The following is an 18,410-nucleotide window of genomic DNA, read 5'->3' on the forward strand; positions in this document are numbered from 1 at the left end:
CAGTGTTACATCTGTATTTCGTGGATCTCTTTGCTAGCCTTATTTCTGTGGAATCGGAGAACAAATATTTCGGATCCCTTGGAAGACTATAGGGCCAAAGGAAATATCCTCCGATAACAAAGAGAAAGAAGCTTTCTGAGAAACTTCTTTGTGTTCTGTGAAATCATCTCACAGAGTTACAGCTTTCCCCTCAAGAAGCCTTTCGCTAAGACAGTTCTTGTGGAATTGGCAAAGTGATATTTGGAAGCCCTTAGAGGGCTATGGTGGAAAAGGAAATATCCTCAGATGAAATCTGGAAAGAAGCTTTCTGACAAACTGCTTAGTGTTCTGTTAATTCATCTTACAGAGTTACATCTGTATTTCGTGGATCTCTTTACTAGCCTTATTTCTGTGGAATCTGAGAACAGATATTTCGGATCCCCTGGAAGAGTATAGGGCCAAAGGAAATATCCTCGGATAACAAATAGAAAGAAGCTTTCTGAGAAACTTCTTTGTGTTCTGTGAAATCATCTCACAGAGTTACAGCTTTCCCCTCAAGAAGCCTTTCGCTAAGACAGTTCTTGTGGAATTGGCAAAGTGATATTTGGAAGCCCATAGAGGGCTATGGTGAAAACGGAAATATCCTCAGATGAAATCTGGAAAGAAGCTTTCTGAGAAACTGCTTAGTGTTCTGTTAATTCATCTCACAGAGTTACATCTGTATTTCGTGGATCTCTTTGCTAGCCTTATTTCTGAGGAATCTGAGAACAGATATTTCGGATCCCTTGGAAGACTATAGGGCCAAAGGAAATATGCTCCGATAACAAAGAGAAAGAAGCTTTCTGAGAAACTTCTTTGTATTCTGTGAAATCGTCTCACAGAGTTACAGCATTCCCGTCAAGAAGCCTTTCGCTAAGACAGTTCGTGTGGAATTGGCAAAGTGATATTTGGAAGCCCATAGAGGGCTTTGGTGAAACACGAAATATCCCCAGATGAAATCTGGAAAGAAGCTTTCTGAGAAACTGCTTAGTGATCTGTTAATTCATCTCACAGAGTTACATCTGTGTTTCGTGGATCTCTTTGCTAGCCTTATTTCTGTGGAATCTGAGTACAGATATTTCGGATCCCTTGGAAGAGTATAGGGCCAAAGGAAATATGCTCCGATAACAAAGAGAAAGAAGCTTTCTGAGAAACTTCTTTGTGTTCTGTGAAAGTATCTCACAGAGTTACAGCATTCCCCTCAAGAAGCTTTTCGCTAAGACAGTTCTTGTGGAATTGGCAAAGTAATATTTGGAAGCCCTTAGAGGGCTATGGTGAAAAAGGAAATATCCTCAGATGAAATCTGGAAAGAAGCTTTCTGAGAAACTGCTTAGTGTTCTGTTAATTCATCTCACAGAGTTACATCTGTATTTCGTGGATCTCTTTGCTAGCCTTATTTCTGTGGAATCTGAGATCAGATATTTCGGATCCCTTGGAAGACTATTGGGCCAAAGGAAATATCCTCGGATAAAAAATAGAAAGAAGCTTTCTGAGAAACTTCTTTGTGTTCTGTGAAGTCATCTCACAGAATTACAGCATTCCCCTCAAGAAGCCTTTCGCTAAGACAGTTCTTGTGGAATTGGCAAAGTGATATTTGGAAGCCCATAGAGGGCTATGGTGAAAAACGAAATATCCTCAGATGAAATCTGGAAAGAAGCTTTCTGAGAAACTGCTTAGTGTTCTGTTAATTCATCTCACAGAGTTACATCTGTATTTCGTGAATCTCTTTGCTAGCCTTATTTCTGTGGAATCTGAGAACAGATTTCTCGGATCCCTTGGAAGACTATAGGGCCAAAGGAAATATCCTCCGATAACAAAGAGAAAGAAGCTTTCTGAGAAACTTCTTTGTGTTCTGTGAAATCATCTCCCAGAGTTACAGCTTTCGCCTCAAGAAGCCTTTCGCTAAGACAGTTGCTGTGGAATTGGCAAAGTGATATTTGGAAGCCCATAGAGGGCTATGGTGACAAAGGAAATATCCTCAGATGAAATCTGGAAAGAAGCTTTCTGAGAAACTCCTTAGTGTTCAGTTAATTCATCTCACAGAGTTACATCTGTATTTCGTGGATATCTTTGCTAGCCTTATTTCTGTGGAATCTGAGAACAGATATTTCGGATCCCTTGGAAGACTATAGGGCCAAAGGAAATATTCTCCGATAACAAAGAGAAAGAAGCTTTCTGAGAAGCTTCTTTGTGTTCTGTGAAATCATCTCACGGAGTTACAGCTTTCCCCGCAAGAAGCCTTTCGCTAAGACAGTTCTTGTGGAATTGGAAAAGTGATATTTGGAAGCCCACAGAGGGCTATGGTGAGAAAGGATATATCCTCAGATGAAATCTGGAAAGAAGCTTTCTGAGAAACTGCTCAGTGTTCTGTTAATTCATCTCACAGAGTTACATCTGTATTTCGTGGATCTCTTTGCTATCCTTATTTCTGTGGAATCTGAGAACAGATATTTCGGATCCCTTGGAAGACTATAGGGCCAAAGGAAATATCCTCCGATAACAAAGAGAAAGAAGCTTTCTGAGAACTTCTTTGTGTTCTGTGAAATCATCTCACAGAGTTACAGCTTTCCCCTCAAGAAGCCTTTCGCTAAGACAGTTGCTGTGGTATTGGCAAAGTGATATTTGGAAGCCCTTAGAGGGCTATGGTGACAAAGGAAATAACCTCAGATGAAATCTGGAAAGAAGCTTTCTGAGAAACTCCTTAGTGTTCTGTTAATTCATCTCACAGAGTTACATCTGTATTTCGTGGATCTCTTTGCTAGCCTTATTTCTGTGGAATCTGAGAACAGATATTTCGGATCCCTTGGAAGACTATAGGGCCAAAGGAAATATCCTCCGATAACAAAGAGAAAGAAGCTTTCTGAGAAACTTCTTTGTGTTCTGTGAAATCATCTCACAGAGTTAAACCTCTCCCCTCAAGAAGCCTTTCGCTAAGACAGTTCTTGTGGAATTGGCAAAGGGACATTTGGAAGCCCATAGAGGGCTATGGTGAAAAAGGAAATATCCTCAGATGAAATCTGGAAAGAAGCTTTCTTAGAAACTGCTTAGTGTTCTGTTAATTCATCTCACAGAGTTACATCTGTATTTCGTGGATCTCTTTGCTAGCCTTATTTCTATGGAGTCTGAGAACAGATATTTCGGATCCCTTGGAAGACTATAGGGCCAAAGGAAATATCCTCCGATAACAAAGAGAAAGAAGCTCTCTGAGAAACTTCTTTGTGTTCTGTGAAATCATCTCACAGAATTACAGCTCTCCCCTCAGGAAGCCTTTCGCCAAGAAGTTCTTGTGGAATTAGCAAAGGGACATTTGGAAGCCCATAAAGTGCTATGGTGAAAAAGGAAATATCCTCAGATGAAATCTGGAAAGAAGCTTTCTTAGAAACTGCTTAGTGTTCTGTTAATTCATCTCACAGAGTTACATCTGTATTTCGTGGATCTCTTTGCTAGCCTTATTTCTGTGGAATCTGAGAACAGATATTTCGGATCCCATGGAAGACTATAGGGCCAAAGGAAATATCCTCCGATAACAAAGAGAAAGAAGCTTTCTGAGAAACTTCTTTGTGTTCTGTGAAATCATCTCACAGAGTTACAGTTTTCCTCTCAAGAAGCCTTTCGCTAAGACATTTCTTGTGGAATTGGCAAAGTGATATTTGGAAGCCCATAGAGGGCTATGGTGAAAAAGGAAATATCCTCAGATGAAATCTGGAAAGAAGCTTTCTGAGAAACTGCTTAGGGTTCTGTTAATTCATCTCACAGAGTTACATCTGTATTTCGTGGATCTCTTTGCTAGCCTTATTTCTGTGGAATCTGAGAACAGATTTTTCGGATCCCTTGGAAGACTATAGGGCCAAAGGAAATATCCTCCGATAACAAAGAGAAAGAAGCTTTCTGAGAACTTCTTTGTGTTCTGTGAAATCATCTCACAGAGTTACAGCTTTCCCCTCAAGAAGCCTTTCGCTAAGACAGTTGCTGTGGAATAGGCAAAGTGATATTTGGAAGCCCTTAGAGGGCTATGGTGACAAAGGAATTATCCTCAGATGAAATCTGGAAAGAAGCTTTCTGAGAAACTCCTTAGTGTTCTGTTAATTCATCTCACAGAGTTACATCTGTGTTTCGTGGATATCTTTGCTAGCCTTATTTCTGTGGATTCTGAGAACAGATATTTCGGATCCCTTGGAAGACTATAGGGCCAAAGGAAGTATCCTCCGATAACAAAGAGAAAGAAGCTTTCTGAGAAACTTCTTTGTGTTCTGTGAAATCATCTCACGGAGTTACAGCATTCACCTCAAGAAGCCTTTCGCTAAGACAGTTCTTGTGGAATTGGAAAAGTGATATTTGGAAGCCCATAGAGGGCTATGGTGAAAAAGGAAATATCCTCAGATGAAATCTGGAAAGGAGCTTTCTGAGAAACTGCTTAGTGTTCTGTTAATTCATCTCACAGAGTTACATCTGTATTTCGTGGATCTCTTTGCTAGCCTTATTTCTGTGGAATCTGAGAACAGATATTTCGGATCCCATGGAAGACTATAGGGCCAAAGGAAATATCCTCCGATAACAAAGAGAAAGAAGCTTTCTGAGAAACTTCTTTGTGTTCTGTGAAATCATCTCACAGAGTTACAGTTTTCCTCTCAAGAAGCCTTTCGCTAAGACATTTCTTGTGGAATTGGCAAAGTGATATTTGGAAGCCCATAGAGGGCTATGGTGAAAAAGGAAATATCCTCAGATGAAATCTGGAAAGAAGCTTTCTGAGAAACTGCTTAGGGTTCTGTTAATTCATCTCACAGAGTTACATCTGTATTTCGTGGATCTCTTTTCTAGCCTTATTTCTGTGGAATCTGAGAACAGATTTTTCGGATCCCTTGGAAGACTATAGGGCCAAAGGAAATATCCTCCGATAACAAAGAGAAAGAAGCTTTCTGAGAACTTCTTTGTGTTCTGTGAAATCATCTCACAGAGTTACAGCTTTCCCCTCAAGAAGCCTTTCGCTAAGACAGTTGCTGTGGAATAGGCAAAGTGATATTTGGAAGCCCTTAGAGGGCTATGGTGACAAAGGAATTATCCTCAGATGAAATCTGGAAAGAAGCTTTCTGAGAAACTCCTTAGTGTTCTGTTAATTCATCTCACAGAGTTACATCTGTGTTTCGTGGATATCTTTGCTAGCCTTATTTCTGTGGATTCTGAGAACAGATATTTCGGATCCCTTGGAAGACTATAGGGCCAAAGGAAGTATCCTCCGATAACAAAGAGAAAGAAGCTTTCTGAGAAACTTCTTTGTGTTCTGTGAAATCATCTCACGGAGTTACAGCATTCACCTCAAGAAGCCTTTCGCTAAGACAGTTCTTGTGGAATTGGAAAAGTGATATTTGGAAGCCCATAGAGGGCTATGGTGAAAAAGGAAATATCCTCAGATGAAATCTGGAAAGGAGCTTTCTGAGAAACTGCTTAGTGTTCTGTTAATTCATCTCACAGAGTTACATCTGTATTTCGTGGATCTCTTTGCTAGCCTTATTTCTATGGAATCTGAGAACAGATATTTCGGATCCCTTGGAAGACTATAGGGCCAAAGGAAATATCCTCTGATAACAAAGAGAAAGAAGCTTTCTGAGAAACTTCTTTGTGTTCTGTGAAATCATCTCACAGAGTTACAGCTCTCCCCTCAAGAAGCCTTTCGCCAAGAAGTTCTTGTGGAATTAGCAAAGGGACATTTGGAAGCACATAAAGGGCTATGGTGAAAAAGGAAATATCCTCAGATGAAATCTGGAAAGAAGGTTTCTTAGAAACTGATTAGTGTTCTGTTAATTCATCTCACTGAGTTACATCTGTATTTCGTGGATCTCTTTGCTTGCCTTATTTCTGTGGAATCTGAGAACAGATATTTCGGATCCCTTGGAAGACTATAGGGCCAAAGGAAATATCCTCCGATAACAAAGAGAAAGAAGCTTTCTGAGAACTTCTTTGTGTTCTGTGAAATCATCTCACAGAGTTACAGCTTTCCCCTCAAGAAGCCTTTCGGTAAGACAGTTGCTGTGGAATAGGCAAAGTGATATTTGGAAGCCCTTAGAGGGCTATGGTGACAAAGGAATTATCCTCAGATGAAATCTGGAAAGAAGCTTTCTGAGAAACTCCTTAGTGTTCTCTTAATTCATCTCACAGAGTTACATCTGTGTTTCGTGGATATCTTTGCTAGCCTTATTTCTGTGGAATCTGAGAACAGATATTTCGGATCCCTTGGAAGACTATAGGGCCAAAGGAAATATCCTCCGATAACAAAGAGAAAGAAGCTTTCTGAGAAACTTCTTTGTGTTCTGTGAAATCATCTCACGGAGTTACAACTTTCCCCTCAAGAAGCCTTTCGCTAAGACAGTTCTTGTGGAATTGGAAAAGTGATATTTGGAAGCCCGTAGAGGGCTATGGTGAAAAAGGAAATATCCTCAGATGAAATCTGGAAAGGAGCTTTCTGAGAAACTGCTTAGTGTTCTGTTAATTCATCTCACAGAGTTACATCTGTATTTCGTGGATCTCTTTGCTAGCCTTATTTCTGTGGAATCTGAGAACAGATATTTCGGATCCCTTGGAAGACTATAGGGCCAAAGGAAATATCCTCCGATAACAAAGAGAAAGAAGCTTTCTGAGAAACTTCTTTGTGTTCTGTGAAATCATCTCACAGAGTTAAGGCTCTCCCCTCAAGAAGCCTTTCGCTAAGACAGTTCTTGTGGAATTGGCAAAGGGACATTTGGAAGCCCATAGAGGGCTATGGTGAAAAAGGAAATATCCTCAGATGAAATCTGGAAAGAAGCTTTCTGAGAAACTGCTTAGTGTTCTGTTAATTCATCTCACAGAGTTACATCTGTATTTCGTGGATCTCTTTGCTAGCCTTATTTCTATGGAATCTGAGAACAGATATTTCGGATCCCTTGGAAGACTATAGGGCCAAAGGAAATATCCTCCGATAACAAAGAGAAAGAAGCTTTCTGAGAAACTTCTTTGTGTTCTGTGAAATCATCTCACAGAGTTACAGCTCTCCCCTCAAGAAGCCTTTCGCCAAGAAGTTCTTGTGGAATTAGCAAAGGGACATTTGGAAGGCCATAAAGGGCTATGGTGAAAAAGGAAATATCCTCAGATGAAATCTGGAAAGAAGCTTTCTTAGAAACTGATTAGTGTTCTGTTAATTCATCTCACAGAGTTACATCTGTATTTCGTGGATCTCTTTGCTAGCCTTATTTCTGTGGAATCTGAGAACAGATATTTCGGATCCCTTGGAAGACTATAGGGCCAAAGGAAATATCCTCCGATAACAAAGAGAAAGAAGCTTTCTGAGAACTTCTTTGTGTTCTGTGAAATCATCTCACAGAGTTACAGCTTTCCCCTCAAGAAGCCTTTCGCTAAGACAGTTGCTGTGGTATAGGCAAAGTGATATTTGGAAGCCCTTAGAGGGCTATGGTGACAAAGGAATTATCCTCAGATGAAATCTGGAAAGAAGCTTTCTGAGAAACTCCTTAGTGTTCTCTTAATTCATCTCACAGAGTTACATCTGTGTTTCGTGGATATCTTTGCTAGCCTTATTTCTGTGGAATCTGAGAACAGATATTTCGGATCCCTTGGAAGACTATAGGGCCAAAGGAAATATCCTCCGATAACAAAGAGAAAGAAGCTTTCTGAGAAACTTCTTTGTGTTCTGTGAAATCATCTCACGGAGTTACAGCTTTCCCCTCAAGAAGCCTTTCGCTAAGACAGTTCTTGTGGAATTGGAAAAGTGATATTTGGAAGCCCATAGAGGGCTATGGTGAAAAAGGAAATATCCTCAGATGAAATCTGGAAAGGAGCTTTCTGAGAAACTGCTTAGTGTTCTGTTAATTCATCTCACAGAGTTACATCTGTATTTCGTGGATCTCTTTGCTAGCCTTATTTCTGTGGAATCTGAGAACAGATATTTCGGATCCCTTGGAAGACTATAGGGCCAAAGGAAATATCCTCCGATAACAAAGAGAAAGAAGCTTTCTGAGAAACTTCTTTGTGTTCTGTGAAATCATCTCACAGAGTTAAGGCTCTCCCCTCAAGAAGCCTTTCGCTAAGACAGTTGCTGTGGAATTGGCAAAGTGATATTTGGAAGCCCTTAGAGGGCTATGGTGACAAAGGAAATATCCTCAGATGAAATCTGGAAAGAAGCTTCCTGAGAAACTCCTTAGTGTTCTGTTAATTCATCTCACAGAGTTACATCTGTATTTCGTGTATCTCTTTGCTAGCCTTATTTCTGTGGAATCTGAGAACAGATAATTCGGATCCCTTGGAAGACTATAGGGCCAAAGGAAATATCCTCCGATAACAAAGAGAAAGAAGCTTTCTGAGAAACTTCTTTGTGTTCTGTGAAATCATCTCACGGAGTTACAGCTTTCCCCTCAAGAAGCCTTTCGCTAAGACAGTTCTTGTGGAATTGGAAAAGTGATATTTGGAAGCCCATAGAGGGCTATGGTGAAAAAGGAAATATCCTCAGATGAAATCTGGAAAGAAGCTTTCTGAGAAACTGCTTAGTGTTCTGTTAATTCATCTCACAGAGTTACATCTGTATTTCGTGGATCTCTTTGCTAGCCTTATTTCTGTGGAATCTGAGAACAGATATTTCGGATCCCTTGGAAGACTATAGGGCCAAAGGAAATATCCTCCGATAACAAAGAGAAAGAAGCTTTCTGAGAAACTTCTTTGTGTTCTGTGAAATCATCTCACAGAGTTACAGCTCTCCCCACAAGAAGCCTTCTGCTAAGACAGTTCTTGTGGAATTGGCAAAGGGACATTTGGAAGCCCATAGAGGGCTATGGTGAAAAAGGAAATATCCTCAGATGAAATCTGGAAAGAAGCTTTCTTAGAAACTGCTTAGTGTTCTGTTAATTCATCTCACAGAGTTACATCTGTATTTCGTGGATCTCTTTGCTAGCCTTATTTCTGTGGAATCTGAGAACAGATATTTCGGATCCCTTGGAAGACTATAGGGCCAAAGGAAATATCCTCCGAGAACAAAGAGAAAGAAGCTTTCTGAGAAACTTCCTTGTGTTCTGTGAAATCATCTCACAGAGTTACAGCTCTCCCCTCAAGAAGCCTTTCGCCAAGAAGTTCTTGTGGAATTAGCAAAGGGACATTTGGAAGCCCATAAAGGGCTATGGTGAAAAAGGAAATATCCTCAGATGAAATCTGGAAAGAAGCTTTCTTAGAAACTGCTTAGTGTTCTGTTAATTCATCTCACAGAGTTACATCTGTATTTCGTGGATCTCTTTGCTAGCCTTATTTCTGTGGAATCTGAGAACAGATATTTCGGATCCCATGGAAGACTATAGGGCCAAAGGAAATATCCTCCGATAACAAAGAGAAAGAAGCTTTCTGAGAAACTTCTTTGTGTTCTGTGAAATCATCTCACAGAGTTACAGTTTTCCTCTCAAGAAGCCTTTCGCTAAGACATTTCTTGTGGAATTGGCAAAGTGATATTTGGAAGCCCATAGAGGGCTATGGTGAAAAAGGAAATATCCTCAGATGAAATCTGGAAAGAAGCTTTCTGAGAAACTGCTTAGGGTTCTGTTAATTCATCTCACAGAGTTACATCTGTATTTCGTGGATCTCTTTGCTAGCCTTATTTCTGTGGAATCTGAGAACAGATTTTTCGGATCCCTTGGAAGACTATAGGGCCAAAGGAAATATCCTCCGATAACAAAGAGAAAGAAGCTTTCTGAGAACTTCTTTGTGTTCTGTGAAATCATCTCACAGAGTTACAGCTTTCCCCTCAAGAAGCCTTTCGCTAAGACAGTTGCTGTGGAATAGGCAAAGTGATATTTGGAAGCCCTTAGAGGGCTATGGTGACAAAGGAATTATCCTCAGATGAAATCTGGAAAGAAGCTTTCTGAGAAACTCCTTAGTGTTCTGTTAATTCATCTCACAGAGTTACATCTGTGTTTCGTGGATATCTTTGCTAGCCTTATTTCTGTGGATTCTGAGAACAGATATTTCGGATCCCTTGGAAGACTATAGGGCCAAAGGAAGTATCCTCCGATAACAAAGAGAAAGAAGCTTTCTGAGAAACTTCTTTGTGTTCTGTGAAATCATCTCACGGAGTTACAGCATTCACCTCAAGAAGCCTTTCGCTAAGACAGTTCTTGTGGAATTGGAAAAGTGATATTTGGAAGCCCATAGAGGGCTATGGTGAAAAAGGAAATATCCTCAGATGAAATCTGGAAAGGAGCTTTCTGAGAAACTGCTTAGTGTTCTGTTAATTCATCTCACAGAGTTACATCTGTATTTCGTGGATCTCTTTGCTAGCCTTATTTCTGTGGAATCTGAGAACAGATATTTCGGATCCCATGGAAGACTATAGGGCCAAAGGAAATATCCTCCGATAACAAAGAGAAAGAAGCTTTCTGAGAAACTTCTTTGTGTTCTGTGAAATCATCTCACAGAGTTACAGTTTTCCTCTCAAGAAGCCTTTCGCTAAGACATTTCTTGTGGAATTGGCAAAGTGATATTTGGAAGCCCATAGAGGGCTATGGTGAAAAAGGAAATATCCTCAGATGAAATCTGGAAAGAAGCTTTCTGAGAAACTGCTTAGGGTTCTGTTAATTCATCTCACAGAGTTACATCTGTATTTCGTGGATCTCTTTGCTAGCCTTATTTCTGTGGAATCTGAGAACAGATTTTTCGGATCCCTTGGAAGACTATAGGGCCAAAGGAAATATCCTCCGATAACAAAGAGAAAGAAGCTTTCTGAGAACTTCTTTGTGTTCTGTGAAATCATCTCACAGAGTTACAGCTTTCCCCTCAAGAAGCCTTTCGCTAAGACAGTTGCTGTGGAATAGGCAAAGTGATATTTGGAAGCCCTTAGAGGGCTATGGTGACAAAGGAATTATCCTCAGATGAAATCTGGAAAGAAGCTTTCTGAGAAACTCCTTAGTGTTCTGTTAATTCATCTCACAGAGTTACATCTGTGTTTCGTGGATATCTTTGCTAGCCTTATTTCTGTGGATTCTGAGAACAGATATTTCGGATCCCTTGGAAGACTATAGGGCCAAAGGAAGTATCCTCCGATAACAAAGAGAAAGAAGCTTTCTGAGAAACTTCTTTGTGTTCTGTGAAATCATCTCACGGAGTTACAGCATTCACCTCAAGAAGCCTTTCGCTAAGACAGTTCTTGTGGAATTGGAAAAGTGATATTTGGAAGCCCATAGAGGGCTATGGTGAAAAAGGAAATATCCTCAGATGAAATCTGGAAAGGAGCTTTCTGAGAAACTGCTTAGTGTTCTGTTAATTCATCTCACAGAGTTACATCTGTATTTCGTGGATCTCTTTGCTAGCCTTATTTCTATGGAATCTGAGAACAGATATTTCGGATCCCTTGGAAGACTATAGGGCCAAAGGAAATATCCTCTGATAACAAAGAGAAAGAAGCTTTCTGAGAAACTTCTTTGTGTTCTGTGAAATCATCTCACAGAGTTACAGCTCTCCCCTCAAGAAGCCTTTCGCCAAGAAGTTCTTGTGGAATTAGCAAAGGGACATTTGGAAGCACATAAAGGGCTATGGTGAAAAAGGAAATATCCTCAGATGAAATCTGGAAAGAAGGTTTCTTAGAAACTGATTAGTGTTCTGTTAATTCATCTCACTGAGTTACATCTGTATTTCGTGGATCTCTTTGCTTGCCTTATTTCTGTGGAATCTGAGAACAGATATTTCGGATCCCTTGGAAGACTATAGGGCCAAAGGAAATATCCTCCGATAACAAAGAGAAAGAAGCTTTCTGAGAACTTCTTTGTGTTCTGTGAAATCATCTCACAGAGTTACAGCTTTCCCCTCAAGAAGCCTTTCGGTAAGACAGTTGCTGTGGAATAGGCAAAGTGATATTTGGAAGCCCTTAGAGGGCTATGGTGACAAAGGAATTATCCTCAGATGAAATCTGGAAAGAAGCTTTCTGAGAAACTCCTTAGTGTTCTCTTAATTCATCTCACAGAGTTACATCTGTGTTTCGTGGATATCTTTGCTAGCCTTATTTCTGTGGAATCTGAGAACAGATATTTCGGATCCCTTGGAAGACTATAGGGCCAAAGGAAATATCCTCCGATAACAAAGAGAAAGAAGCTTTCTGAGAAACTTCTTTGTGTTCTGTGAAATCATCTCACGGAGTTACAACTTTCCCCTCAAGAAGCCTTTCGCTAAGACAGTTCTTGTGGAATTGGAAAAGTGATATTTGGAAGCCCATAGAGGGCTATGGTGAAAAAGGAAATATCCTCAGATGAAATCTGGAAAGGAGCTTTCTGAGAAACTGCTTAGTGTTCTGTTAATTCATCTCACAGAGTTACATCTGTATTTCGTGGATCTCTTTGCTAGCCTTATTTCTGTGGAATCTGAGAACAGATATTTCGGATCCCTTGGAAGACTATAGGGCCAAAGGAAATATCCTCCGATAACAAAGAGAAAGAAGCTTTCTGAGAAACTTCTTTGTGTTCTGTGAAATCATCTCACAGAGTTAAGGCTCTCCCCTCAAGAAGCCTTTCGCTAAGACAGTTCTTGTGGAATTGGCAAAGGGACATTTGGAAGCCCATAGAGGGCTATGGTGAAAAAGGAAATATCCTCAGATGAAATCTGGAAAGAAGCTTTCTGAGAAACTGCTTAGTGTTCTGTTAATTCATCTCACAGAGTTACATCTGTATTTCGTGGATCTCTTTGCTAGCCTTATTTCTATGGAATCTGAGAACAGATATTTCGGATCCCTTGGAAGACTATAGGGCCAAAGGAAATATCCTCCGATAACAAAGAGAAAGAAGCTTTCTGAGAAACTTCTTTGTGTTCTGTGAAATCATCTCACAGAGTTACAGCTCTCCCCTCAAGAAGCCTTTCGCCAAGAAGTTCTTGTGGAATTAGCAAAGGGACATTTGGAAGGCCATAAAGGGCTATGGTGAAAAAGGAAATATCCTCAGATGAAATCTGGAAAGAAGCTTTCTTAGAAACTGATTAGTGTTCTGTTAATTCATCTCACAGAGTTACATCTGTATTTCGTGGATCTCTTTGCTAGCCTTATTTCTGTGGAATCTGAGAACAGATATTTCGGATCCCTTGGAAGACTATAGGGCCAAAGGAAATATCCTCCGATAACAAAGAGAAAGAAGCTTTCTGAGAACTTCTTTGTGTTCTGTGAAATCATCTCACAGAGTTACAGCTTTCCCCTCAAGAAGCCTTTCGCTAAGACAGTTGCTGTGGTATAGGCAAAGTGATATTTGGAAGCCCTTAGAGGGCTATGGTGACAAAGGAATTATCCTCAGATGAAATCTGGAAAGAAGCTTTCTGAGAAACTCCTTAGTGTTCTCTTAATTCATCTCACAGAGTTACATCTGTGTTTCGTGGATATCTTTGCTAGCCTTATTTCTGTGGAATCTGAGAACAGATATTTCGGATCCCTTGGAAGACTATAGGGCCAAAGGAAATATCCTCCGATAACAAAGAGAAAGAAGCTTTCTGAGAAACTTCTTTGTGTTCTGTGAAATCATCTCACGGAGTTACAGCTTTCCCCTCAAGAAGCCTTTCGCTAAGACAGTTCTTGTGGAATTGGAAAAGTGATATTTGGAAGCCCATAGAGGGCTATGGTGAAAAAGGAAATATCCTCAGATGAAATCTGGAAAGGAGCTTTCTGAGAAACTGCTTAGTGTTCTGTTAATTCATCTCACAGAGTTACATCTGTATTTCGTGGATCTCTTTGCTAGCCTTATTTCTGTGGAATCTGAGAACAGATATTTCGGATCCCTTGGAAGACTATAGGGCCAAAGGAAATATCCTCCGATAACAAAGAGAAAGAAGCTTTCTGAGAAACTTCTTTGTGTTCTGTGAAATCATCTCACAGAGTTAAGGCTCTCCCCTCAAGAAGCCTTTCGCTAAGACAGTTGCTGTGGAATTGGCAAAGTGATATTTGGAAGCCCTTAGAGGGCTATGGTGACAAAGGAAATATCCTCAGATGAAATCTGGAAAGAAGCTTCCTGAGAAACTCCTTAGTGTTCTGTTAATTCATCTCACAGAGTTACATCTGTATTTCGTGTATCTCTTTGCTAGCCTTATTTCTGTGGAATCTGAGAACAGATAATTCGGATCCCTTGGAAGACTATAGGGCCAAAGGAAATATCCTCCGATAACAAAGAGAAAGAAGCTTTCTGAGAAACTTCTTTGTGTTCTGTGAAATCATCTCACGGAGTTACAGCTTTCCCCTCAAGAAGCCTTTCGCTAAGACAGTTCTTGTGGAATTGGAAAAGTGATATTTGGAAGCCCATAGAGGGCTATGGTGAAAAAGGAAATATCCTCAGATGAAATCTGGAAAGAAGCTTTCTGAGAAACTGCTTAGTGTTCTGTTAATTCATCTCACAGAGTTACATCTGTATTTCGTGGATCTCTTTGCTAGCCTTATTTCTGTGGAATCTGAGAACAGATATTTCGGATCCCTTGGAAGACTATAGGGCCAAAGGAAATATCCTCCGATAACAAAGAGAAAGAAGCTTTCTGAGAAACTTCTTTGTGTTCTGTGAAATCATCTCACAGAGTTACAGCTCTCCCCACAAGAAGCCTTCTGCTAAGACAGTTCTTGTGGAATTGGCAAAGGGACATTTGGAAGCCCATAGAGGGCTATGGTGAAAAAGGAAATATCCTCAGATGAAATCTGGAAAGAAGCTTTCTTAGAAACTGCTTAGTGTTCTGTTAATTCATCTCACAGAGTTACATCTGTATTTCGTGGATCTCTTTGCTAGCCTTATTTCTGTGGAATCTGAGAACAGATATTTCGGATCCCTTGGAAGACTATAGGGCCAAAGGAAATATCCTCCGAGAACAAAGAGAAAGAAGCTTTCTGAGAAACTTCCTTGTGTTCTGTGAAATCATCTCACAGAGTTACAGCTCTCCCCTCAAGAAGCCTTTCGCCAAGAAGTTCTTGTGGAATTAGCAAAGGGACATTTGGAAGCCCATAAAGGGCTATGGTGAAAAAGGAAATATCCTCAGATGAAATCTGGAAAGAAGCTTTCTTAGAAACTGCTTAGTGTTCTGTTAATTCATCTCACAGAGTTACATCTGTATTTCGTGGATCTCTTTGCTAGCCTTATTTCTGTGGAATCTGAGAACAGATATTTCGGATCCCATGGAAGACTATAGGGCCAAAGGAAATATCCTCCGATAACAAAGAGAAAGAAGCTTTCTGAGAAACTTCTTTGTGTTCTGTGAAATCATCTCACAGAGTTACAGTTTTCCTCTCAAGAAGCCTTTCGCTAAGACATTTCTTGTGGAATTGGCAAAGTGATATTTGGAAGCCCATAGAGGGCTATGGTGAAAAAGGAAATATCCTCAGATGAAATCTGGAAAGAAGCTTTCTGAGAAACTGCTTAGGGTTCTGTTAATTCATCTCACAGAGTTACATCTGTATTTCGTGGATCTCTTTGCTAGCCTTATTTCTGTGGAATCTGAGAACAGATTTTTCGGATCCCTTGGAAGACTATAGGGCCAAAGGAAATATCCTCCGATAACAAAGAGAAAGAAGCTTTCTGAGAACTTCTTTGTGTTCTGTGAAATCATCTCACAGAGTTACAGCTTTCCCCTCAAGAAGCCTTTCGCTAAGACAGTTGCTGTGGAATAGGCAAAGTGATATTTGGAAGCCCTTAGAGGGCTATGGTGACAAAGGAATTATCCTCAGATGAAATCTGGAAAGAAGCTTTCTGAGAAACTCCTTAGTGTTCTGTTAATTCATCTCACAGAGTTACATCTGTGTTTCGTGAATATCTTTGCTAGCCTTATTTCTGTGGATTCTGAGAACAGATATTTCGGATCCCTTGGAAGACTATAGGGCCAAAGGAAATATCCTCCGATAACAAAGAGAAAGAAGCTTTCTGAGAAACTTCTTTGTGTTCTGTGAAATCATCTCACGGAGTTACAGCATTCACCTCAAGAAGCCTTTCGCTAAGACAGTTCTTGTGGAATTGGAAAAGTGATATTTGGAAGCCCATAGAGGGCTATGGTGAAAAAGGAAATATCCTCAGATGAAATCTGGAAAGGAGCTTTCTGAGAAACTGCTTAGTGTTCTGTTAATTCATCTCACAGAGTTACATCTGTATTTCGTGGATCTCTTTGCTAGCCTTATTTCTATGGAATCTGAGAACAGATATTTCGGATCCCTTGGAAGACTATAGGGCCAAAGGAAATATCCTCTGATAACAAAGAGAAAGAAGCTTTCTGAGAAACTTCTTTGTGTTCTGTGAAATCATCTCACAGAGTTACAGCTCTCCCCTCAAGAAGCCTTTCGCCAAGAAGTTCTTGTGGAATTAGCAAAGGGACATTTGGAAGCACATAAAGGGCTATGGTGAAAAAGGAAATATCCTCAGATGAAATCTGGAAAGAAGGTTTCTTAGAAACTGATTAGTGTTCTGTTAATTCATCTCACTGAGTTACATCTGTATTTCGTGGATCTCTTTGCTAGCCTTATTTCTGTGGAATCTGAGAACAGATATTTCGGATCCCTTGGAAGACTATAGGGCCAAAGGAAATATCCTCCGATAACAAAGAGAAAGAAGCTTTCTGAGAACTTCTTTGTGTTCTGTGAAATCATCTCACAGAGTTACAGCTTTCCCCTCAAGAAGCCTTTCGCTAAGACAGTTGCTGTGGAATAGGCAAAGTGATATTTGGAAGCCCTTAGAGGGCTATGGTGACAAAGGAATTATCCTCAGATGAAATCTGGAAAGAAGCTTTCTGAGAAACTCCTTAGTGTTCTCTTAATTCATCTCACAGAGTTACATCTGTGTTTCGTGGATATCTTTGCTAGACTTATTTCTGTGGAATCTGAGAACAGATATTTCGGATCCCTTGGAAGACTATAGGGCCAAAGGAAATATCCTCCGATAACAAAGAGAAAGAAGCTTTCTGAGAAACTTCTTTGTGTTCTGTGAAATCATCTCACAGAGTTAAGGCTCTCCCCTCAAGAAGCCTTTCGCTAAGACAGTTCTTGTGGAATTGGCAAAGGGACATTTGGAAGCCCATAGAGGGCTATGGTGAAAAAGGAAATATCCTCAGATGAAATCTGGAAAGAAGCTTTCTGAGAAACTGCTTAGTGTTCTGTTAATTCATCTCACAGAGTTACATCTGTATTTCGTGGATCTCTTTGCTAGCCTTATTTCTATGGAATCTGAGAACAGATATTTCGGATCCCTTGGAAGACTATAAGGCCAAAGGAAATATCCTCCGATAACAAAGAGAAAGAAGCTTTCTGAGAAACTTCTTTGTGTTCTGTGAAATCATCTCACAGAGTTACAGCTCTCCCCTCAAGAAGCCTTTCGCCAAGAAGTTCTTGTGGAATTAGCAAAGGGACATTTGGAAGCCCATAAAGGGCTATGGTGAAAAAGGAAATATCCTCAGATGAAATCTGGAAAGAAGCTTTCTTAGAAACTGATTAGTGTTCTGTTAATTCATCTCACAGAGTTACATCTGTATTTCGTGGATCTCTTTGCTAGCCTTATTTCTGTGGAATCTGAGAACAGATATTTCGGATCCCTTGGAAGACTATAGGGCCAAAGGAAATATCCTCCGATAACAAAGAGAAAGAAGCTTTCTGAGAACTTCTTTGTGTTCTGTGAAATCATCTCACAGAGTTACAGCTTTCCCCTCAAGAAGCCTTTCGCTAAGACAGTTGCTGTGGTATAGGCAAAGTGATATTTGGAAGCCCTTAGAGGGCTATGGTGACAAAGGAATTATCCTCAGATGAAATCTGGAAAGAAGCTTTCTGAGAAACTGCTTAGTGTTCTGTTAATTCATCTCACAGAGTTACATCTGTATTTCGTGGATCTCTTTGCTAGCCTTATTTCTGTGGAATCTGAGAATAGATATTTCGGATCCCTTGGAAGGCTATAGGGCCAAAGGATATATCCTCCGATAACAAAGAGAAAGAAGCTTTCTGAGAAACTTCTTTGTGTTCTGTGAAATCATCTCACAGTGTTACAGCATTCCCCTCAAGAAGCTTTTCGCTAAGACAGTTCTTGTGGAATTGGCAAAGTGATATTTGGAAGCCCATAGAGGGCTATGGTGAAAAAGGAAATATCCTCAGATGAAATCTGGAAAGAAGCTTTCTGAGAAACTGCTTAGTGTTCTGTTAATTCATCTCACAGAGTTACATCTGTATTTCGTGGATCTCTTTGCTAGCCTTATTTCAGTGGAATCTGAGAACAGATATTTCGGATCCCTTGGAAGACTTTAGGGCCAAAGGAAATATCCTCCGATAACAAAGAGAAAGAAGCTTTCTGAGAAACTTCTTTGTGTTCTGTGAAACCATCTCACAGAGTTACAGCTTTCCCCTCAAGAAGCCTTTCGCTAAGACAGTTGCTGTGGAATTGGCAAAGTGATATTTGGAAGCCCAT

The sequence above is a fragment of the Macaca nemestrina genome, chromosome 13 (assembly GCF_043159975.1).
Source record: "Macaca nemestrina isolate mMacNem1 chromosome 13, mMacNem.hap1, whole genome shotgun sequence".
Lineage (NCBI taxonomy): Eukaryota > Metazoa > Chordata > Mammalia > Primates > Cercopithecidae > Macaca > Macaca nemestrina.